The 25,105-nt window shown below is 40.3% G+C and overlaps 1 protein-coding gene across 4 annotated transcripts in view; it reads left to right on the top strand.

The window, feature by feature from the left end:
* MEF2D (myocyte enhancer factor 2D) overlaps positions 1 to 25,105 on the top strand; it is a 151,766-nt gene that overhangs the window by 49,915 nt on the left and 76,746 nt on the right. For all 4 annotated transcript variants that reach the window (XM_063439464.1, XM_063439467.1, XM_063439462.1 and 1 more), the window contains exon 2: positions 21,440 to 21,500. The gene's annotated coding sequence lies outside the window, so the exon portion shown is untranslated. The remainder of the gene's footprint in view (positions 1 to 21,439; positions 21,501 to 25,105) is intronic.

Raw genomic sequence — 25,105 nt, 5'->3', positions numbered from 1 at the left:
TTAAACACGTTCTTTTTTTTTTTACTGGACATACATTCCTACTCCGCATTCTTTGTAATTCACGTCTAATGTTTGACTTAAACGTTTGCGTCTAACTTTTTTGTATTTTAAAAATTGTGTAACTTTCTCAAATATGGATACAGCTGTACCCTTGCCCAGTGTGCTAGGGTAAACTATGAGGGCTTTCTCTTACTGTGCTTTAATCTTGCTTAATATCTGCCAGGAAAAGGATTAAAGGATCACTAAAGGGTCAGGAACACAAACATGTATTCCTGACCCTATAGTGCTAAACCCACCATTTAGGTGGCTTGCCCCCCTATAAAAGTATAAATCTCGCCTTATTTCCAGACCGTGCGGGTCTTCCTGCGCTGGCTCCGCCCCCTTTGTGACATCGTTGAAATGGACGATTTTTAGCCAATACAATGCTCTCCCATAGGGAAAGCATTGGATTGACTAAAATCGACAAGGGGAGGGGTCAAACAGTTTTGGCCAATCAATGCATCTCTATGAGGAAAATTCAGCGTCTCCATGCAGTGCGTGGAGACGAAGAGCAGAGCTGCTTACTGTGCAGCCCTGAGCCAGGAAGCACTTCCAGTGGGCATCTGAGGAGTGTCCCTAGGGGCAATGTAAACACTGCCTTTTATCTGAAAAGGCAGTGTTTACATGAAAATGCCTGAAGGAAGCGATAATACTCACCAAAACAACTGCATTAAGCTGTATACTGTACATTAAGCTGCATACTGTACATTAAGCTGCATACCGTACATTAAGCTGCATACCGTACATTAAGCTGCATACTGTACATCACGCTGCATACTGTACATTAAGCTGTATATTATACATCAAGCTGCATACTGTACATTAAGCTGCATACTGTACATTAAGCTGTATACTGTACATTAAGCTGTATACTGTACATCACGCTGCATACTGTACATTAAGCTGTATACTGTACATTAAGCTGCATACCGTACATTAAGCTGTATACTGTACATTAAGCTGCATACTGTACATCAAGCTGCATACCGTACATTAAGCTGTATACGGTACATTAAGCTGTATACTGTACATTAAGCTGTATACGGTACATTAAGCTGCATACTGTACATCAAGCTGCATACCGTACATTAAGCTGCATACGGTACATTAAGCTGTATACTGTACATTAAGCTGCATACTGTACATCAAGCTGCATACCGTACATTAAGCTGTATACGGTACATTAAGCTGTATACGGTACATTAAGCTGCATACTGTACATCAAGCTGCATACCGTACATTAAGCTGTATACTGTACAATAAGCTGTATACGGTACATTAAGCTGTATACTGTACATTAAGCTGTATACGGTACATTAAGCTGCATACTGTACATTAAGCTGCATACTGTACATTAAGCTGCATACGGTACATTAAGCTGCATATGGTACATTAAGCTGCATACTGTACATTAAGCTGCATACGGTACATTAAGCTGTATATTATACATTAAGCTGCATACTGTACATTAAGCTGTATACTGTACATTAAGCTGTATACTGTACATCAAGCTGCATACCGTACATTAAGCTGTATACTGTACAATAAGCTGTATACTGTACAATAAGCTGTATACTGTACATTAAGCTGTATACGGTACATTAAGCTGTATACTGTACATTAAGCTGTATACGGTACATTAAGCTGCATACGGTACATTAAGCTGCATACTGTACATTAAGCTGTATTATACATTAAGCTGCATACTGTACATTAAGCTGCATACTGTACATTAAGCTGCATACTGTACATTAAGCTGTATATTATACATCAAGCTGCATACTGTACATTAAGCTGTATACTGTACATTAAGCTGCATACTGTACATCAAGCTGCATACCGTACATTAAGCTGTATACTGTACAATAAGCTGTATACTGTACAATAAGCTGTATACTGTACATTAAGCTGTATACGGTACATTAAGCTGTATACTGTACAATAAGCTGTATACTGTACATTAAGCTGCATACGGTACATTAAGCTGCATACTGTACATTAAGCTGTATTATACATCAAGCTGCATACTGTACATTAAGCTGCATACTGTACATTAAGCTGCATACCGTACATTAAGCTGTATATTATACATCAAGCTGCATACCGTACATTAAGCTGCATACTGTACATTAAGCTGTATACTGTACATTAAGCTGCATACCGTACATTAAGCTGCATACTGTACATTAAGCTGCATACTGTACATTAAGCTGTATATTATACATCAAGCTGCATACCGTACATTAAGCTGCATACTGTACATTAAGCTGTATACTGTACATTATGCTGCATACCGTACATTAAGCTGCATACTGTACATTAAGCTGCATACTGTACATTAAGCTGTATATTATACATCAAGCTGCATACCGTACATTAAGCTGCATACTGTACATTAAGCTGCATACCGTACATTAAGCTGCATACCGTACATTAAGCTGCATACCGTACATTAAGCTGCATACCGTACATTAAGCTGCATACTGTACATTAAGCTGCATACCGTACATTAAGCTGTATACGGTACATTAAGCTGCATACCGTACATTAAGCTGCATACTGTACATTAAGCTGCATACTGTACATTAAGCTGTAGTTGTTCTGGTGACTATAGTGTCCCTTTAAGGATTGCCTAGAGCAGCAATTTCCACCATGTAAGCTTTCCAGCTGCTGCTGTGAAACCGCTGGCAAAGCATTGTGGGAGTTGCTGGAGCGCTAACTGACTGACCGATGGTGCAGACTGAACATGAAATGCTGTAAAGCAGCCTGCACTGCGAGCAGTGAGGGGAGTGGGTGGCGGTCACATATCACATGACCACCTAAAATGGTGAGCTCCTTGCAAGCAGACATACTATATGTTTTCAGTGAAATTATAACTTTGGTTTTGTTTGTTTTTGTGTATTTTGACTGTTTGCTGGACTGTGTTTAACACTCAAAGATGGCCCTTCTTTTCTTGACACTTCCCTTGAAATTCGTGTTGTGTCCTTCATAATGGAGTATGGCTGATTTTCCACATTTCTGCTTTACAGCAGATGGGTGGCTCTACAGAACAGTGCCCACTTTCTGATTTCTTGATCTCAAGAATATAGTTGTGTCCATCTCGTTTTCTATACATTTGATGGCCCATTTAGCAGTTGTTGTGGTCAACAGGCAATATTTTTTTTTTATCAATCATTACGGTGTTCCCGCTTTAGAGCAGGTGAATCAGTCGATTGACAATGACGGACATTTTTAATTTTTAAAATATAAAAATGTTTTGGCACGAGAAGTGTACTTGTGTCCGTCCTGGATGTCCTGTTAGTGGTGGTTGTTTGCGGGAATTTCCCATCTTGGGTTAACATGTGGTACAGTTGCATGGCTCACTGCTCACATGGTACTTCCCCTCCCTGCGTACGCTCCCATTTGAATGGTGTGGGTAGGTGTCTGCAGTAATATCATCGCAGTGCAGATACACTGGGATCAGACACACAATCACAGAACCAAAACGGATTTCAATTTGCGTTCCTGATCCCACAGTCGTACAGTGCACCAAGTTTATTATTCCAGTATACCAGCGAAACCCATTCAAATATTTTGAAATCCGCTGCCTGGCACATTTACCAACCTGAAATAACTGGTCTGCAACGTTCCACATGTTTATAAAGCGTTGATGCCAAAACAATACATATAGGCAGACATCTTGGGGTGCCTTCAGGGGTTTATTCGCTAAAGAGACCATTGTGGAGAAAAGAAAAGGGAACTGCAAAATTTAGGAGCTGGAACAAAATATTCACTTTTCCTCAATTCCCATGAAAATCCTGCCAATGTATTCTTTTTGGCACCGATACAGGTTTTTTTGTTCACTTTTCCACTATTTCCAGGTTCTTTACAGCACTTGCGGTCTTTTTGTTTGGAGCGATTCAGGCCCGGTTTCTCAAGTGCGCGTTCCAGTATGTGGAAGCTTGCCATCGGCGATGCATCGTCGCACAGTCCCCAGCAGACACAGGTCCGCTTTACCAATGTGTTTATTACGGTGAATACTTCGTCATGGAGTCTATATTTGTCACACTTTATCATTGGGGGGTGGTTTGGCTATGCCTTTAAGAAATTATTTTGATCCAAATTGCTAAATTTAGTACAATATTAGCCAGACTGGTGAATTGGAGAATTCTGTTCAATGCTAAGTCACTGCCGCTGAATCAGCTTCTGCGTTTTGTAAGCTGAAGGTGTGATACTAAAAAATAATAATAATAATAATAAAAAAAAAAGCCGAAAACACTACTGTCAGATTATTTACTAAAGCGTGTTACTAAATTGTTCAGAATTCAATGTTCGCCTAATTGGAAAAAATTCTTCAAGTCCACTACATTTTCAGCTTGGCTGTATTGTCCTTGTTCTTTTATTCAATAAATACTGATTTGCTGTGAGTAGAAATCCACTTCCCCCAAATCTTCAGCGTATTAAGCCCGCCTCTGAACAGCCAATCACCTGCCGTATGCATTTGTCGCTCAGATTAACCTCTTCAGTGCCGCAGCACTTGGTAGTGTTTGCGGCTACTGCGGTCATGTTATCTGGCGCTGAGCTCTGGGAATTGTCCTGTGTGTATTGGAGTTTTCATTCTCTTGGTGCTAGCTTTGGCAGAAGAAGCATTCTTTATAAGAGATGGCTTTGTTCCCATCCTTTAACCCATTCAGAGTGGAGCGTCGCACTGCATTCACGTAAAACTCTCATTAAACATTCACTTCTCATATACTTTAGCACATATTCATTTATGTCACATTCCTGGGATGTCTCAGCTGTTTAATGTTAAAGATAGTGGGGGGCTTTTAACACCTTTAGCCTCTGTATTGTCAGGGAACGAGTGTCCGTGTCTAATCTGTCCTATCTGGCTGCTTCCACTGACCCAAACCGTTCGACAGACCGACTGCTATCTGTAAAATACTCTGTGAACACAGCAGCTCGCACTGAAGGGAGGACTGTTATTCTGGATAGTTTTCATTTAAAGGATCACTATAGTGTAAGGAATACAAACCAGTATTACCATTAATGGCACTATTGTGGCTGCTTAGGTGATCGGCCGCCTCTCTATGGGATGAAAAAGTGATTTTATTCACCTTTTCTCCTATGCTGCGCCGGTTTCGCCTCCATGGCTGAGATCATTAGTGTTGATAGGAAAACATTGGATGGCTATTGCACATGCGCGGCAAAACACAGCACTGGCCAATCAACATCTCCTCATAGAGATTCACTAAATCAATGCATCTCTACAGGGAACATTCAGTGCCTCCATGCAGAGTGGGGAGACTAACCGCCAGTGCTGCACATTATGCAGCACTGACCCAGGAAGCACCACTAGTGTCCGTGTGAGTGACTGCACCTAGAGGTGTTACTAGGCAGTAATCTAAACCCTGCCTTTTCTCGCTAACACTGCAGAGACATGCTGTAGACATCAGAACCACAACATTAAGCTGTAGTTGTTCTCGTGAATATAGTGTCCTGTTTGGTAAATAGGTTAGATTGGAGGAGATTTTAACGAGACGCTTCAACACCACAACCACTACTGTTTATTATAGTTGTTATGATGCTCGTTAACCTAGGTGCACTTTCTGTCCAGTTTCACGTAGTCCCTCGGCCTCCTATATGATAATTGGATGTTTGGCTTCCTTCTTATGTGGTCAAAACATTTGTACAGTTTAGCAGGATACACACACCAGAAATAGTTGTTAACCTCTTTGACTGTGTCACATTGTAAAGTACTCCATGTGAAAGGGTTAACAGAGATTTGGCGCAGGCGGCCAAATTTCGCTAACACATATCAGTATTTTGGCCAAATAATGAGGAAGCGAAACTTCCTCATTATAATGTTAGCTGTGTGGGTGGGGGGTGGGGGGTGGGGGGTGGGGGGGAGGGTTTAGGCATTGGCAAGAAGACCCCTGTTCTGTTTTTTTTCTTTTTCCTTTTTCTTACTGCTTCAAAACTGTATCAAATATGTAGTGGTTTTGTTACTTTGATGTCCCTTAAGGGAATGTAAAAGATATTAAAGTTTTATAAATGTGTATTGACTACTGGAGGGGGTACAATTCCGAGCCAGTGTCTAGAAGGAGGATTGTCTTTGACTGGAGCCACTTACCATGTACAAACGTATAGATTCACACGTGTTATTCATACTGAGTTTTTAATTCCATTCAGAATCAGAATTTAGCTGATTAGGTAATTTTATTTGTAACATATTTTGTTTTGGCTTATTACCTTAGCATGAGCGAGGACATTTTGTCCTTGTAGTTGTCGGGCATATATGACTAGTTTGGAAGCCTTTCGCTCCTGTAAATGGTTAATTTCCCAGAGGGCTTTGCTGCTGCTTCCCAAATGACATTATTCGGAGTGCTTGGGACTCCTGCCACCGCACATTAAACACACTTTACAAAGCACTGTTTAGCATCTCTTTACTTTTAACCCGCAGGCTGCTTAAAGACATGAATAATAAATGAAAATAAATTGTTTTTGTTTATTTTTTTTTTCTTTCGTTTTATTGATGAGGGTGTGTGAAGAACAGCCTTGGGGATGTTCGGCAAATAACAAAAATAAAATAAAAAAAAACTTCAACTCATGAATAAAATAAAAAGAGCAACTGAGTCATAGTACGAGATGTACTGAGCGTTTTGAACAGGCAATAACACGCTGGGTGGTGGGCACATTGCCCCGTTATTAGAAGGCACAGTTTACAGGACTGGGATGGGCTTAAAATATGGCTGCAGTCTGGAGATTTTAGAACTTTTTAGAAGTAAAGAGATCTACACCATCTGCTGTTGGACTACATGTCCCATGATGCTTTGCTAGCCTGGTAAAGGATTCCCACAAATGGCCATGTCCAGCCATCGCTGCTCTAGACGCAGTGTCACAAGATGGAGCTAGCCGATAACAAGGTACACGTTGCTTGATGTGTCACACAAAGTGTTCGCTACATGTGCCCCAATTGGAAAATCACTTAAGACATCACTATTTGCGATTTTATGTTTTGTGCCAGTTTGTATTTAGTTGCTATTAAAGTTTATTTAATTTTGAATTTGCATTTAAAACCTCTCTGCTAAGTTAACAAAATGATTCCAGTAATGATAAAGATGCGAGGAAGCCTTTGTGATGTGTGCCAGTATCTTTAACAAAAAAAAAAAAAAAAAAGGCCTCTTATTTTGCTTTAGATAAACGTTATCACGGCTTCGAGTCCGCTAACCTCTCGACGCCACGCTGCGCTTGTTGCCATGGAAACATTGTCACTGTATACTGAAGATGGGCCGTGTCAGCTCAGACCGGTTAATGATTACCCGTGTCCCTGTGCTCTCATTGCCGCTATCTCAGCTCGGGGTTGCTATGTACACGACAAATTAGCAAGGAACACAATTTTTTTTTTCTTTCATTATTTCCGTTAAGTGAGAATTGTGCTTACTGTGCCAATTAGCTGAGTAGCCAGGCTTTTACCGCGTCGCTATTTTGTACGAACAATGACTTGTGCGCGTGTGTGGTTTCTATCCTAGTACTCCTTTGCCAGCTTAGTGAAGTCCTCTTATGGTCTGCGTACAGTCTTTATGGGGAAACTGGATTGCTTTGTGTACCGTGTTGGCACTCTATAAAGGGTTATAATAATAGGTTTTGTGGAATATTACGAGAATGTATCTCTCTGGTGTGTAGGCTCTCCTACTATTACACCATGTGATACATCTACGATGCTTAACCCATGGGAACTTCCTGTTAATTACATATAGTCACTGATGTTGGTCCCCTTGTTTAGTGCACTGCCTGTGTGTTGTAAGCTCAGTACTCGCGGGAGCAACTATTCCCAGTTCAATTATCACAAAATATTTATGACTCGTCTGGTTTGTCGAAAAACGAGCGTTGTTAGATATGCAAACCGATCAAAAAAAATCAACAACAAAACCAGTATGGCGACACTGTATGCGCAGCCAGTGACTGTAGGATACTCTACTATCAAATAGATATGTCGACATTTCATTCATCAAACTTGTTGCCCAATTCATTTTAGTATCTCATTTATAATTAGTTCCTCAGTCTCCATTCATGATGAAACTTTGTGTGGAAACCAGACCGAGCGACTTCAAAAGAAGCGAAAGGAACCACAAAATGTAGTGCTGCCTCTTTAATGTGCCCGGGAACCCTACATCAGTGTGGAGTATCTCGGCTCCACCTGTTATTTGTATTCCAGGCTATTTAGTTTTGGCCATTGGCTGGAATTGTGGGAAAGTTTGACCCAACCAGCACAAGGTTGACAGACCAATATTTGACATCCAGCATTAGAAGCCAACAATTTACTGTCCAGTTGTTGCAAAAATAAATCTCCCATGCTCCTTTGCAAGCAATTAAAGCAACACTCCAAGCACCATAAACACTACAGTCAACTGTAATGGTTATGGTGCCAGCAGTGACCTGGTGCACTCCTAGGGTAAGTGGTCAAGCCTGGCCATGTTTAGCTTAATCTATAGCACGTGTGGGGTTTCGAAGGCGTGAACATTGTAATGGGATTAACACTGGCAGGTCAGAAGGGGGCGCTGTTTACTCCAAGCATTAAATCTAAAAAGGGTTTTACAGATTGTGATAATGCCCACCCGATGGATGATCAGCAGAGAGACCACAGCTTTTGTAGAGCTTTTTCAGGCTGGCAACGCATCATTTGGATTGTAGTTTTTCAACCGCTATAGTGTGGCGACCTGTTACACGTTTTGTTATTTGTCCCAGCAGGTCTTCAGTAAAGAGGTCAGAGCCCACTAGACTCCATATACCCCCGCCTGTTTCTTTGCCAGTATATCCTTCACAGCATCAGCACAGCACATCTGCCAGTTTCACTTCTGTATCCCCTCCTGCAAAGAGGAAGTTGGCCAGTTAAAACGAAAGTATTTGGCTCTTAACGGTCACAGCGTTAGAGGCTCTGTGGCCCTCGCTGCTGCATGTAACATGTAGAGGAACGTGCAGGCTGCATGTACAGAGTGGATAGAGACTCCTGCCATTTTTATAGCATGTACAGTTTAGCTCCACAGTTTTAGAGATGTGTCTCATCACCACCCATGATACATTCCCAGGAACCAATTCCAATTCTGGTTACATTTTCATCTGCAGTTGGCTGCAAGCAAGTACTATGTGGTCTAATGGGGGATAACTTGCTTTAGTTTTTCAATCTAAAAGATGTATCTGTTTTATTTACAAAGGCAATAATCCAGTCTTTTAGCGACCCCTTTAAATTATGGGCAGTTAAGCTGTGCATATCCTATAAATAATTTTGTAAATTCACTGTTTATTCGATATACCCCATTGAAACATGCATGCATTTAATTATGCAATTGGGGCTATATTTAAAGATATTGTTTGCATCCTTTGCAAGCCCTTTCCCCAACCCAGACTTTCTATATATGTCCAATAACGGACTGCCCAATGCAGCTCAATAAGAAGTCTTTGCAAGGCAGGTGCTCTGAACAATTGTTGCCTCTTGAGTTTAGCTTCACTGAGCTAAACAACCAGGAAGTAACAGGACCAGGTATCTGATTGACAGCCAGGGGGGTGTAGCAAGGTTCATTTATAAAAGTGTAAATTTCTGTCAAAATGTGCCCTTTTCACACACTATTATAATAGATCATTTAGATAGCGCCAACTTATTCCACAACGCTTTACAATGTTCTAAAGGGGGACATTTTACGATAAATTAGACAAATACAAAATGTTACTGGATCAATCGGTTAATGAGGACCATGCTTGAAATAGCTTACAATACATAAAGCATTTCAACGGCTTTAGGGGTCTGGAGTGTCCCTTTAACTCAAACTAACTGAGTCACTTCTTAAAACTAGGGGCTTACAGGAACAGCAGCGTGAGTATTTTTTTATTATTTTAAATACATTTATTTTTGCATATATTTTTAATGTTCTATGTTAGTTGTTTACCTACTACATAGGAACTGACATGAGAAATGCCAATTTCCTGAGTTTGGGGCCACTGATCTATAGAATGGGCCGGCTGAAACCTGGGATGTCCCTTTAACAGGTCCTTCATGAAATGAAATAATACATGTTGTGCATCTTCGTGGTGTATGCTGGAATTGCCTTTTTGAGCTCTTCTGGGTTTGCAGTCATTCTGATGTTTAGATTTTTTTTTTTTCCAAGGCTTTTCTTTGTTCGTTTTATTGTGTTGTGTATTCTGCCTGCACAATGCATTGCGTGATCGAATTGAAATGGAAATACTGCGTTTATTATTTGGTATAGGGAGCAGAGTAAACCATGGGGAGAATAAACAGAGTTAGGGTGGGCTGGAGAATCCCCCCTACAAGTAATTACTGTCCTATTGTTTGTCTGTCGTGGGTTGTTTGGGTGAGATTACTAAATGCGAAGAATGGGGAACATGTCTGGTCATTAAGAGGAGTAACGAGCACTGCCTTACATGGTAATTTCCCGTATAATTACAGTGTCACTATCCAATCTCTCAGTGTGTGTGTTCGGAGGCCTGAGAATCTCCCATTGACAGACAGCAGTGCTGGTAATGTGTCTGTTATCAGCCGACAGGCTTGTCAACCAAAACTGTCACTTCTCATAGATCCTCTAGGTTCCTGCTATCTCTCCCCGTCACTTAACACTATTTATCAGGCTTTCTTTCATTATCTCCATATATCTCTCTCTACCCTCCATGATCTTCCTCTAGTTTTCTCCACTCCCCATGACCTCCCTATCTCTCTCCCCATCACCTCTCTCTCTCTCCCCATCACCTCTCTCTCTCTCCCCATCACCTCTCTCTCTCTCCCCATCACCTCTCTCTCTCTCTCTCCCCATCACCTCTCTCTCTCTCTTCCCATCACCTCTCTCTCCCCCCATCACCTCTCTCTCTCTTCCCATCACCTCTCTCTCTCTCCCCATCACCTCTCTCTCTCTCCCCATCACCTCTCTCTCTCCCCATCACCTCTCTCTCTCTTCCCATCACCTCTCTCTCTCTTCCCATCACCTCTCTCTCTCTTCCCATCACCTCTCTCTCTCTTCCCATCACCTCTCTCTCTCTTCCCATCACCTCTCTCTCTCTCCCCATCACCTCTCTCTCTTCCCATCACCTCTCTCTCTTCCCATCACCTCTCTCTCTCTTCCCATCACCTCTCTCTCTCTTCCCATCACCTCTCTCTCTCTTCCCATCACCTCTCTCTCTCTTCCCATCACCTCTCTCTCTCTTCCCATCACCTCTCTCTCTCTTCCCATCACCTCTCTCTCTCTTCCCATCACCTCTCTCTCTCTTCCCATCACCTCTCTCTCTCTCCCCATCACCTCTCTCTCTCTCCCCATCACCTCTCTCTCTCTCCCCATCACCTCTCTCTCTCTCCCCATCACCTCTCTCTCTCTTCTCATCACCTCTCTCTCTCTTCCCATCACCTCTCTCTCTCTCCCCATCACCTCTCTCTCTCTCCCCATCACCTCTCTCTCTCTCCCCATCACCTCTCTCTCTCTCCCCATCACCTCTCTCTCTCTCCCCATCACCTCTCTCTCTCTTCTCATCACCTCTCTCTCTCTTCCCATCACCTCTCTCTCTCTTCCCATCACCTCTCTCTCTCTCCCCATCACCTCTCTCCCCATCACCTCTCTCCCCATCACCTCTCTTCCCATCACCTCTCTTCCCATCACCTCTCTCTCCCCATCACCTCTCTCTCTTCCCATCACCTCTCTCTCTCTCCCCATCACCTCTCTCTCTCTCCCCATCACCTCTCTCTCTCTCCCCATCACCTCTCTCTCTCTCCCCATCACCTCTCTCTCTCTCCCCATCACCTCTCTCTTAGGGATCGACCGATTATCGGTTTTACCGATATAATCGGCCGATATTCGGTATTTTCGGCAATATCGGTATCGGCCAATAGAGATACCGATATTGCCGATAATACCTCCCAGGACCGCCAGGCTCATTACAAGCCTGGCGGTCCTGGGGGGGGGGTGGCGGGTAGCAAGTGTTTACTCACCTCCCTGCAGCTCCTCCAGCTCCCCAGTGTAAATCTCGCGAGACCCGCGGCACGCTGGCTGTGAGACTTACACTGGGGAGCTGGAGGAGCTGCAGGGAGGTGAGTAAACGCTTGCTGCTCCCTCCCCCCCCCCCCCCCCCCACAGCTCAGCCAATGCCACTGGTCCACCAGGTAACAAGCAGGGAGGGGGGACAACACAAAATAAATAATAATGATTAAATATAAAAAAAAAAAAATGACCCCTCACACACACACACCATTATTATACACATGCACTACACAAACACACTGTGTATTTAATGCAGTGTGTTTGTATAGTGTGTGTGTATATAATGCAGTGTGTGTTTGTATAGTGTGTGTGTATATAATGCAGTGTGTGTTTGTATAGTGTGTGTATATAATGCAGTGTGTTTGTATAGTGTAAGTATATAATGCAGTGTGTGTGTGTAACACACACTGCATTATATACACACACTATACAAACACACTGCATTATATACACACACTATACAAACACACTGCATTATATACACACACTATACAAACACACTGCATTATATACACACACTATACAAACACACTGCATGATATAAACACTGCATTATATACACAGTGTGTTTGTGTAGTGTGTTTATATAATTCAGTGTGTGTTTGTGTAGTGTGTTTATATAATGCACACTACACACACACTGCATTATATACATACACTACACAAATACACACACTCTGCATTCCTTATATACACACACTACACAAACACACACACACACACTTTGCATTTAGTATATACAGAATTCACTTTACACACACACACTGCATTAACTTTACGCACACTACCCACATATTACACAAACACTCTGCTTTCATTATATACACACTAGACAAATACACACAGCATCCACTACACACACTAGACAAATACACACAGCATCCACTACACACACTAGACAAATACACACTGCATCCACAACACACACACTACACAAACACACACTGCATCCACAACACACACACTACACAAACACACACTGCATCCACAACACACACACTACACAAACACACACTGCATCCACTACACACACACTACACACACACTACACAAACACACACTGCATCCACTACACACACACTACACAAACACAAACAGCTCCCCTGTCTAAACACACTGCATCCACTACACGTGGCATGTATATTTTGTGCATTTACCTTTAGAAATAGTTTTTATTTTCCAAAATGGTAAATGTACAGAATATCGGCAAATTATATCGGCTATCGGCCTGAAAGTTCACAGAATATCGGTATCGGTATCGGCTCTAAAAAATCAATATCGGTCGATCCCTACGTCTCTCTCCCCATCACCTCTTTCTAACATCTTTCCATCCACCTTTCTCTCCACTCAACGCTTTTTCCCTGTAACACCTCATCCAAACATTTTGTCATACCCTCAATTTTGTTATTGCTGGTTCTACCTCTCTTGTTCTTTGTGTTCCTCTTTTTCTTTGTTTGCCATCTCCCTCTTTTTTTCACCATCTCCCCGTCTTCGTCCCGTGCCATCTCCCCGTCTTCGTCCCGTGCCATCTCCCCGTCTTCGTCCCGTGCCATCTCCCCATCTTCGTCCCGGGACTACAGGTTGTAGTGAGGAGCTGGACCTGGATATACTTATGGTTATTGTGAAGGACTAAGAGTACCATGTGTCCAGTATGGGAATGAAGGCAGCCCTGGTCTGGGTAACGTTACACATGGCCTGTGGGGAGCACCTACACCTGACCTACCTCATGATGGAGAGCTTAGGATGGACCATTTTACAGATAATCTTGGAACAGATAGACCCATAGATTATTTTTCACACATGTATTTGCAATTTCCTGCTCATTTTAACTCTTTGCGGCCATACGGACCTGCGTTTCCCCATAGTGTATTTAAAGATGAGAGCTACCTACTATTTACACAGAAGCAGTATCATAGTCAAAACACATTTGATACATTTCAGCATTGGTATGTGTAATTTACTGACTGACCATTACTAAAAACCAAGCCTAGCCCTGGATATCTATTGTATAGCTCAGGGTTATTATGTAGCTTAGTCCTGCATTTAATGCAATGCCGTTTAGAGAGAAACCTCTTTTCAGGGCGCCTGTGAAGGACAAACTTAGAAAACAGTGCATTAGGCATACCTACACAAACAGACCTATATACTGGCCAGTGGTATAATTGTGCACAAATGTGTTTCAGCTAGTTCAAATTAACCAAATGTACCGATTCTCATGGAGTCACAAAGACCATAAACCCAGCTGCCGTCTGCCCAGAAACCAATATGGCTGCTCCCTATCCTATTTTTTTTTTTTTTAATTAAGATAAAAAAAAAAAAAAATGATAATTGATTTAAAGGTAAAGCACCCTGCAAGGTTAGCCTTATCCAAACCACTGGCCACTTTGCTAACATTTTACTAGCTGTGCATATATATTGAGCAAGTATATTTAGTTATTTTAACATTTTAAGTTCTGCACTACATAGCCCAAAGCATTCTCTCGAGATTGTGATTGTGGCAGAGAGCGAACGCATCCTCTTCTTTCTGTGTTCCTGTGTCTTTAAACATTAAAAGCCTCACCACGGAGGTGGCTAATAACCTTGATCAGAGGACAGATTTGGCTAGGTACCATTACTTAGAAAGGAAGCTGTCTTGCTTGCACCATTATTGAAATATAAAAAAAAAAAATAGAATTAAACGAGCAGCTAACCAAAGGAGCGGAAATAAGATGTCGCTGAAGAGACAGTTTTTATATCCGCGATCCGCCGTTTATTTAATATGATCTGCTCAGCTCTTCAATATCACCTTTCACCTGTTTAGTACAGTCTCTGCTCCAAGATACAAGAAGCAAATATTAAACGCTGTCAAATTCCCTTAAAGTACTCGAGGTACAACTCAATGCGCCGACGCAGCTCCAGCCGCGGTTTCATTTCCGCAAGGTATTGCATTTCACGCTAGGCGTTAACAGTTGTTCTGAACCGTTCGTTTTTTTTGGTTGCTTTAATAAATACTAACAGTTTGTGGTATCATTTTTTATTTTTTTTTTATTTTTGCTCATTAGTGATACTTCTAAAAGAATACGGTTAGTTTTTTCCAATAAACCAATAATTCCAGAGGAATTTTGTAGACCAAAATAGACGATTTGTAAAAATTCTCTAAATTAGCTATTTTGTCCTTAAATTTGCATTTCTCGTTTACATTCTCTTCAAATTCCCAGTTCAGCAAAAAAAGAAGCCTTTCCAATCCTATAGGAAGTGGGGTTTCTGTGTCACCCTGATCTGCCTGGATAGAACTATTTGCCGCAGTTTTTACTTTTTCAGAACCATCCGGTGTCTGCTTTAAAATAAACAATTCTCCAATGCGACTCTAATGCCTCGTTTCCACTGTGCGGATCGGTTCGGGTCGGTACAGTTTGGAAGGTTTAGAATGGACCAGCCCATTCTGGTGAGCGTTTCCACTGCAAGTCAGACCTTTCAGGGCCATGCGGGGTTTAGAAAAAATGCTCTTCCTGTCCACCAATCAATGGATTGTATAGTAGCTCTGCTATAACCAAACCATTCCATTTCCTATGGCCCTACATCTGAAGCAAGGGCCCTGAATGGATCGGTACGGTTCGCTTGTATGGACTACTTTCATAATGGAAACACCCAAAATAGAGAACCGTACCGAACTGAACCGATCCGCTCAGTGGAAACGAGGCACAATAGTAAAAATTATATATATTTTAATATTTGTCAAACACCAGATTTCAACAGGATTTATTCTGAGCAAATCTGGTAGACGGAAAACTCCCCAAATGTACCTGCTTTTCGAAGACAATCCTACAGATAGCCACGAAATTTGCCTGCTTGACAAATGATTACATTTAAATTCATAAAATAATATGAATTTAATAGGTCAAATAAATTAAATGAATAATGTAACCCAAGTGGAATTCCCTAAATACATTTCTTAATTATTGGGGTATATTGGGTCGCTCCCGTGGAGTTAGTGGTTAAACAGATACTAATGACCGCTTTTTGTAATGATAGAATTGGCAACTGGATATTCGGTTAAACTACAGACAGCTGCCAATTCTGTCTATTTATCACTGGATTTGAGTTTGGTTGCGTATATTCATCCTTCTCTTCCAGATCTCAGCTGTCTTTGTCTCCAGACAGACTGTAATCTAGTCTACAATGTTTGTCGTTCATGTCCGAATCCAGACATTGATACATTTGGAGAACACTGTCAGAATGTTTGACATGAGAAACCAATTTGACTATTTACAAAAGCCAAGTTTACCTGTTTCAGCCTTATTTTTACATCACTACGGCGGTCATTCGGTCAGCTATTTGGCTTCTTACAATCCGACAAATGGCAAGCAAACCTATGTTACCCTGACGTTACCATAACCCCCTGTCATATGACAATAGCCCCCAAAAATCTACTTTTAAATTACTTTACTTCAGCTCAATATGGTTCTGTTTTGCTTCAATAAAATTAACCTCAAAAGTATTTTATCACAAAAATTTGAGAGAATTGAGCCATTTATCGAATAGACTCCTCAATTAAAAACCAGAATGCAGATTTAAAAACTTTATATTCCTTTAACATTCTGAGCTTTACCCTCTTATTGTCCAATATAATACCACGTGTTGGGATACCCCCTTGTCATTAACTGGTTCGCTTAAGCCACCATCCTGTCGTTCTACCACCTCCTTTGGGTGGCAGTTCTCGGCATTGGATTGTCACAGTCAACGCTCGTGGCCGCAGTTTCCCTTTTTGCTGGTTTTACAGTCATGCTGGTAACTCGCTCCTGTATCAGCACTTCTGCTCATTTGCATTGTTTTGTTCCCTATACGCAGTGACAGTTTTTCACAGCTCTAGGTGTTGCAGTAACGCTGTGCTCTGTGCCCGGATGGTCAGAAAATTAAAGAGACACAGCCGTGAAAATTATCCAAGTGCATGATTATTGCCATTTACCCGACCCCACTCTGGGAAAACATCCTTACACTGTCTGGAGATTTTTAGAAGATTTAGAAGGCTTACATTATTGTGTTTTTTTTTTTGTTTTTTTTTATGCTGTGAAATATTTTTATGACCCACTTAATGGCAGGCTTTTCAGAACGGTTTACTGCTAGCCAATATTCTAAGTATGGCTGATGTTGCTGATAGGTTCAAACCAAACTGGCAGAAATGCCTGGTTCCAAAGAAAAGCCAGCTGTTGAAGGTGAGATAAGAGAAATTTAAAGAACCCAGCAGGCATCATGAAACATTGCTACAGAGTAAAATAATATAATTATAATTCGTATAATGCATATCTGCAGTGATGGTGATTTGGACAGTTTTGCTTAGATGGCCAAATGTTGTTTTTTTTTAATGGTTTGGTCGGTGAGTTCCCAGTTAATCTGAACTAGTGAGGCAAGTACAAAATGTAAAAAAGTGTAGAGGATTAGCGCCACTCTAAAAAGACACTGGTGAGAATATTATAACCAACATAAGATGCCTTCAATAGATCGATACACTTAAAAAATTGATAGAATAAGAGACCTAAAATACAAATACATATAAAATAAGATAAATAGAATTATAAAAGTTATTGGATATACGTCCAAGATAGAGAGGCCAATAAAAGAAGATGGTATATACTTTCTGGAGGAGCATCTTGTTGGGATATCAGATCCGGTCCGTATGTGGAAAGAAGGAGAGGACAATGGTGCACTATGTCCAGAAAATATAAAAATAAGAATAAAAGTATATATGGTCCTACTCACGTTTTTTAGAGCTTTAAACCAGCTCTAGTATGAAAGGCGTACAGTGGTACAATCCCCACTTATAGGATACGTGAACAATGGTTTCAATGATGCGTGCACCAAAAAATAAAAAGAAACAACAATAGTGCTCACTGTATAAAATCAACCAGAAGAATAAGAAAGGGAATACTACTCACATTTGCCAGAGCAGACAAAATGCTCTATGGATAGGGCGTGGGTGGAATAATCCCCACCTAATGATTTCTTGAGTAGTTTCTGCTGGGAGTAAAATCAGGATACCAGGCAATAAAAGAATAATAACTGAGTAAAAAGAGTAAAATGGCACACTCAATGTAAAAGTAGCCAAAAAACCTTTTATTAACACAGTAGTAAAACAACTTAAACATCCACAACGCGTTTTACCACCAGGGGCTTCTTCAAGTGTACATAGTATTAGCCTGGCACATGTGGGTTTATATAGGGTGCAAACAATCAGCAAATTAAAAATGGTGTCTTATTTGACCATTGACCCTAAATGAGGTCACATGACTTGTTTCAAAGGTCCAAGGTCATATTAACATTAAGTAGATAAACTAAAAATGATAAAAACATAGTGGACACAGCAAGCATAAATTTGAGCTGGAAAAACTCCAACCTCCAACCCAAACAAAAGCAATACATTTTATCTTACAAGAGGGATTATGATCAGGTGGGCAGACTCAATATGCCGATGGAATAAGGATAGGCATTGCGAGCGCGGTTAGCAACGGCCGAGAATACATTGCACAGGGATATACATAAACATATATACACTTAGAACTGTAAACCATTATAGTATATACAGAATGTTAAAATAAATATAAAACCAGTTATATATAAGACTGTAGATACATAAAGCAATACATCTGAGAAAGTATGTACTGTTAATTATAGCTGTTTTTTATTAGAATGTGTATGACTGAGAGTTAAACTTAAAATGTATATGTATAGGAATAAACCGTATAAAGGGAGGTAAACAAAATATATTGTATACGATGGAATAGGATAAATTCTTTAAAAAAATTATACAAATGTTTAATAAGGTCAAAATCTACATTCAGGCCTTTTGGGGCCAGGGTTTCTAAATTAAAAACCCAATTCATTTCTTTTTGGCCTAAAATGTTTTTAAGATCTCCACCTCTCCAAGGGATTTTCCATTTCTGAATTCCTATACATTTTAGATACTTTGGATTTTTATCATGGGTTAGAAAATGTTTTGATACAGAGTGGTTGGGATAACCTTTGATAATGTTGCAGCAATGTTCTGCCAATCATGTTTTTAAACATCGTGAGGTCATCCCATCGTATTGGAGGCCACAAGGGCACTCCAATAGGTATATTACGTTTTCAGTAGTACAACAGATGAGATCTCTAATTTCTTGAGACATTTTAGTGTTAGTTGATATAAAGTGCGTCGTTTTTGACTTTATACTCTGATCTTTGTTTCTACATACCGTACATCTATTACATTTTTAAAAAAAAAAAACATTTGGCTTGTGGTAAGAAAGATAAGAAATCAGAATAGATCTGAAATTTGGGGCGCCTCTAAAAACGACGTTAGGCTTATCTGAAATAAAATCCTTTAAAATATCATCAGAATTTTGGACATACTGCACCATTATCCTCTCTTTCTTTCCACATCTGATATCCCAACAAGATGCTCCTCCAGAAAATACATACCATCATCTTTTATTGGACTCTCTATTTTGGACATATATCCAATAATTTATATTTTATTTTTTATTATTCCATTTATCTTCTTTTATATATATTTGTATTTTAGGTCTCTTATTCTATGCCATTTTTTAAGTGTATCGATCTATTGTAGACCTATTGAAGGCATCTTATGTTGGTTATAATATTCTCACCAGTGTCTTTTTAGAGTGGCGCTAATCCTCTACACTTCTTATATTTTGTACTTGCCTTACTACTATAGGGATAGAGGGATCCCCTTCCTTCTGGAGGGAAGCTGCCTTAATCTCATTTTTCCCAGTTTGTTCTATCAGCGCTGACCCTTTTAATCTGAAATAGCGATGGCTCAGAATTATTGCAAATTACATATATGTAGGTTCAAGGGGGTGAATTTGACTGTAAATGACCATGGCCCCAATTATTTATCGATAATTTATTACATTTGACTCACGTATTGTTCAGCTTAACAGAGAAAGAAATGGTCTAGAATCCGAGAAATAGTATTTAAATAAAGTTGTATTTTTTTGTTGTTGTTTTACTGTAACCCCTTACGTCTCAATTTAGTGGCTTTAGAATTATAGATTCTGTCTCTTTTTTTTCAGAATCTAAAACATTGCCGTTTCAAAGAAATGGCATTGTTTACGTTTAGTGGTTGTCACAAGGTCAGCCACTAGATTCTTATTGATTTTTGAAGAATTTCACCTTTCAAAGCCATCACACAAAACACTGCCCATGACCAGGTATTCGCTCTGAGAAGCATTGGATTGGTTCGAAGCATCCAAATTAATAAACGTCATATGGATTGATGAATTCACTGTGGGCAGATCGGGCTCCAGCTAAAATAAAGTCAGGTTAAATAGCGATTTAAATAGTAAACAAAGAATAGCCCATGAATCTATACTTATGAAGGAATAAATCTAGTAAAAATAGTAATAATAATTATATATAATTTAGTTAATTAGAGTGTGTTCTTCTAATGAGCTTGGCCTTTTATAGAATATTCCCTCCATACGTTGTAGTATAACTAAAGGTCTGTTTCTAAGGAATGTTCCCAGAACTGCAGAACAAACACTTCAGTCTCCTGGATTGTTGGCTCATTAGAGCAGGGTCTCTTCAAATCTTGTATCTGTTGCTATTTATTTATTATTGCCATTTATATAGCGCCAACAGATTCCGTAGCGCTTTACAATATTATGAGAGGGGGATTTAACTATAAATAGGACAATTACAAATAAACTTACAGGAACAATAGGTTGAAGAGGACCCTGCTCAAACGAGCTTACATTCTGCTATCATGTTATTCGCCCCACGGTATGATTGTAGAGCACCGCAGAGCAGGCGCTATATAAATGATAATGATGAAAATCCACCATGTTGCCAATCACTACATCCACCTTGTAAATGGTTAAATACCTAATGGGATTTTAATATTTGACTTGCTTGGGTAACGAGTCCCATTACACCTTTTTGGTGCATTTGATGAATGGTGCTTCTGTTTTAATATATTATCACCACTGCGAATTCAGAGAAATGTGCGTCTCTAATTATTTTTGCAGAGTGTTTTTAGTGCTTATAGTTGATTATTTTTCCAATGCGGCTTCTGCAGCCTAAAATTTGCAGTTGCGTTTTCATAATCAACACTTGTCTGACAAAAGTACATAATTTTATGGTTCTAAACTTTTCACGTGATGTTTTTTTTTCCCACTAAACCAGGGAATTGCTAAGGATTGTTAAAAAAAAAAAAAAATTGCAAATTTTAGACCACAACAGTTGAATCAGAACAATTCTCACTTTAGTAAATAACAATGTAACCAGCTAATTAAGAGGATGAAAAGATGGCTCTTGCCATCTCCGCATTGTTTTCTGTGTATGCTGTGGATTTAATGTTTGCTAATATGTGCTATGAATCGTATAACCCACCATTGTTCTTTTTTTCCCTGCAGATATTCCTCTTGAACAGCCGTTTCCCCAAATGATGAACAGCTATTTCAGGAATCGTTAGAGGTATGTGTCTTCATATGACTTTTTAACATTGACCGTGCCCTCCACTAATGTTGGCACCCTCGGTAATATGAGCAAAGAAGGCTGTGAAAAACTGTATTTATTGCTCTTGTAGATAAAACAATTGCAAACACGACACACGTTTTTCCCAAAAAATTATTCTTTGTTAAAAATGTGTGGCACAATTATTGGCACCCTTTTAGTCAATACTTTGTGCTACTGCCGTTTGCCACAATGACAGCCCTGAGTCTTCTCCTATAGTGCCTGACGAGGTTGGAGGATACGTGGCAAGGTATCTGAGACCATTCCTCCATACAGAATCTCTCCAGGTCATTCACATTTTGAGGTCGAGCCACCACCATATTTAACCATGGGTATGAGGTACTTTTCCATATGGCTACTACTCTGTGCGCCTAACCCACCTCTGGTGTCTATAGCCAAAAAGCTCTATTTTGGTTTCATCTGAGCATAGAACCAGATCCCAATTTGAAGATCCAGTCGTGTCTGGCAAACTGGAAATGCTTGAGGTTTTTTTTTTGTTTTTTTTTATGAGAGTAGAGGCTTTCTTCTTGAAACTCTTCCAAACAACTTGTGGTGATGTAGGTGACGTCAATTGTTGCTTTGGAGACTTTCTGACTCCAAGACGCAGCTAACTTCTCCAATTCTCCAGCTGTGATCCTTGGAGATATTTTGGCCACTCAAACCATCCTCTTCACAAAACCTTGAGACAATGTAGACACACGTCCTCTTCCAAGTTGATTCGTAACATTTACAGTTGACTGGAACTTCTTAAAGGGACTATAGAGTCACTTGAAAAACTACCGCGTATTGTAGATGTTCTGGTGTGTATAGTCAGTCCCTGCAGGCCTTTTGCTGTAAAAAAGGCAGTACTTATATTGCTCCCTAGGGACACCTCCAGTGGCAGTCAGTCACTCAGACTGGGTGTGCAGCACTGATGTTCCTCATAGACATGCATTGAATCAATGCATCTCGATAAGTTGATGCTGATTGGCCAGTCTTCGCTGAGATAATCAGAATTTACTCTCTCAGCCAATCCAGAACTTTCCTTTAGGAAAAGCATTGGATTGGCTTAGATCGTCAGTCTTAATGATGTCAGCCAACGAGGCAGAGTTAGGGCAGAACCAGTGCATGGGGGTCCAGTCACCTAAATATTTTTTTTTAACACTATATGGTCAGGAATACATGTCTGTATTCCTGAGCCTATAGTGTTTCTTTAATTATTGCCCTTATGGTGGGAATGGGCATTTTCAATGCTTTTGCTATTTTCTTATAGCTACTTCCCATTTTGTGAAGCTCAACCACCTTTTGCCGCACATCACAACTATATTCCTTGGTCTTACCCATTGTGCTGAATGACTAAGGGAATTTGGCCTGTGTGTTACCTCATATTTATACCCATGTGAAACAGGAAGTCATGGTTGAACAATTTCCTGTTCCTAGTCACCCAGGTGTACTAAAAAATGGAGTATATCAATGGAAATATACTTCAAATATTTATTCTTCAAATGAATTCCTAGGGGTGCCAATAATTGTACCACATATATAATTTTATGTTTTTTTGTTTTGTTTTGTTTTTTTAAATTATAAACCTGTATTGTGTTTGCAATTGTTTTGTATTTGTAAGAGCATTGTATTTTTGAGTATCTTTTGAATGAAAGATCAAAAGGTTAAACTAAAGCTTAATTTTTTTTCATAGCCTACTTTGCTCGTATTTACCATGGGTGCCAATATTAGCGGAGGGCACTGTATATAATATATTGACTATACCAAATATCACTGCCTAGCTGTACTGTGTATTCTATGCATTTATAGAATATACATCATAATATTAAACCTGACTCTCCAGTTAAATCATTTCTATTGTTTCATAGCATATATATGCGTATATGTAAAATATTCACCGGGTTTATGTATCTTTTATATATCGTGTGTATTACTTTTTAGTCTTGTGAAATGTTCATTTACTCCTTTTTCTAATTTTTCTGGGGCAGAATACCTCTGTGCTTGCTTTACCCCCTGGAGTTTGTCTGTCTGAAGTGCAGCGAGCTTGCCATCAGACTGGGCTTTTGACCGCTGCGCTGTAGCTTTAAGATTTTATTTTTTTATTTATTTATTTAGTGTCTCCCCCCACTTCTTCCACCTCCCCTCTTACAGCCTGGCCCAGTTACATCAATCTGTGGCTCCAGTGGATTATTTCTCAAGCAGAACATTACGTTCTCTTCCACACGCGGCCATAACGTCCATCACCCAGCTAGCTCCAGAACAGCTGAGCGGAGCACGCTCCCCCTTCCTCATTCAGCAATGAATCCATTCCCGGCTAGCGTGTTGTGCACATTGCTCTCATTGTGACAGCTCTGCCCGGTACTAGCACAGCCTGTGTGCACCGTATCCACTCCGATTATCCTGGCTCAGCCTCTAAATTCATTCCAGACTGTTGTAATCTCATGCAGAGTCCTGGCATGAATGCTAGAATTTGCAGTTGTTTTGTAAAAACATGAAAATATTGTATTTTGGGGACAAAAGTGGAAAATGGGGAATTTGAAAAACTGTTAATTAAATGGGTTGATAAATAATCACTGCCCTTTGTTATAATTGAATCCCCTTCATGACTCGCCTTCAGTGTAGAACCATGGATGATGGGAGTTTGCTTTAGCGAAGCCATAGTGTGGTTGGATCTCTCATTACCTTGGTCCTTCTCTGATTGTGGTTTACACGTTATTTATAAATGTCATGATAAAAGCATAGTGCCAGCAGAAGTAAAACATTTTACATCTGAACTACAACTCCCATGATTCCTTTACAGCCTTAATTAGATTGCAGAAATATGGTATGTTTACCTGTAATGGTAAAAAAAGAATGATGGGAATAATTGGTTAAATTGTGTGACTTGTTGGGCCTTTATAGGAGGTAGTTAAGATGTCAACATCCGTTAATCTGAATATTTAAAAAGCAAATCTACCGTATATGCTCGAGTATAAGTCGAGTTTTTCAGCACATTTTTTGTGCTGAAAAATCCCAACTCGACTTATACTCGAGTCAATGTCTGTATTATGGCAATTTGCATTGCCATAATACAGACAATGGGGCTGTGTAGGAGGGGGGCTGGCTCCTGCAGCTCCTGTCAGCTCCCAGTGTAAGTCTCGCGAGAGCCGCGGGGTCATAGTGCGGCTCTCGCGAGACTTACACTGGGACTTGCAGAGGGAGCTGAGCGGACCGGCGCGGACTAGGAGGGAGCTGACAGGAGCTGCAGGAAAGGTAAGCGCTCTCTGCCAGCCCCCTCCACTGAACTGCCAATGCCACTGGACCACCAGGGAGTGAGAGCCCCCCTCCCTGCCATGTATCAAGCAGGGAGGGGGTACGAAAAAAATATAAATAATAAAATAAAATAATAATAAAAAAAATTAAAATAATAATAATATAACAAAAAAAAATAATAATTACAAAAATAATAATAATAAAAATGCCCACCCCCCACTACGGCTCTGCAACACAAACACACACTGCATCACACACACTCACCCCACTCATACACACTCACACTGCACTCATACACACTCACACTGCACTCATACACACTCACACTGCAC

The sequence above is a fragment of the Pelobates fuscus genome, chromosome 13 (assembly GCF_036172605.1).
Source record: "Pelobates fuscus isolate aPelFus1 chromosome 13, aPelFus1.pri, whole genome shotgun sequence".
In the NCBI taxonomy this organism is placed as follows: Eukaryota; Metazoa; Chordata; class Amphibia; order Anura; family Pelobatidae; genus Pelobates; species Pelobates fuscus.
This window is presented reverse-complemented; position numbering and strand designations above follow the sequence as displayed.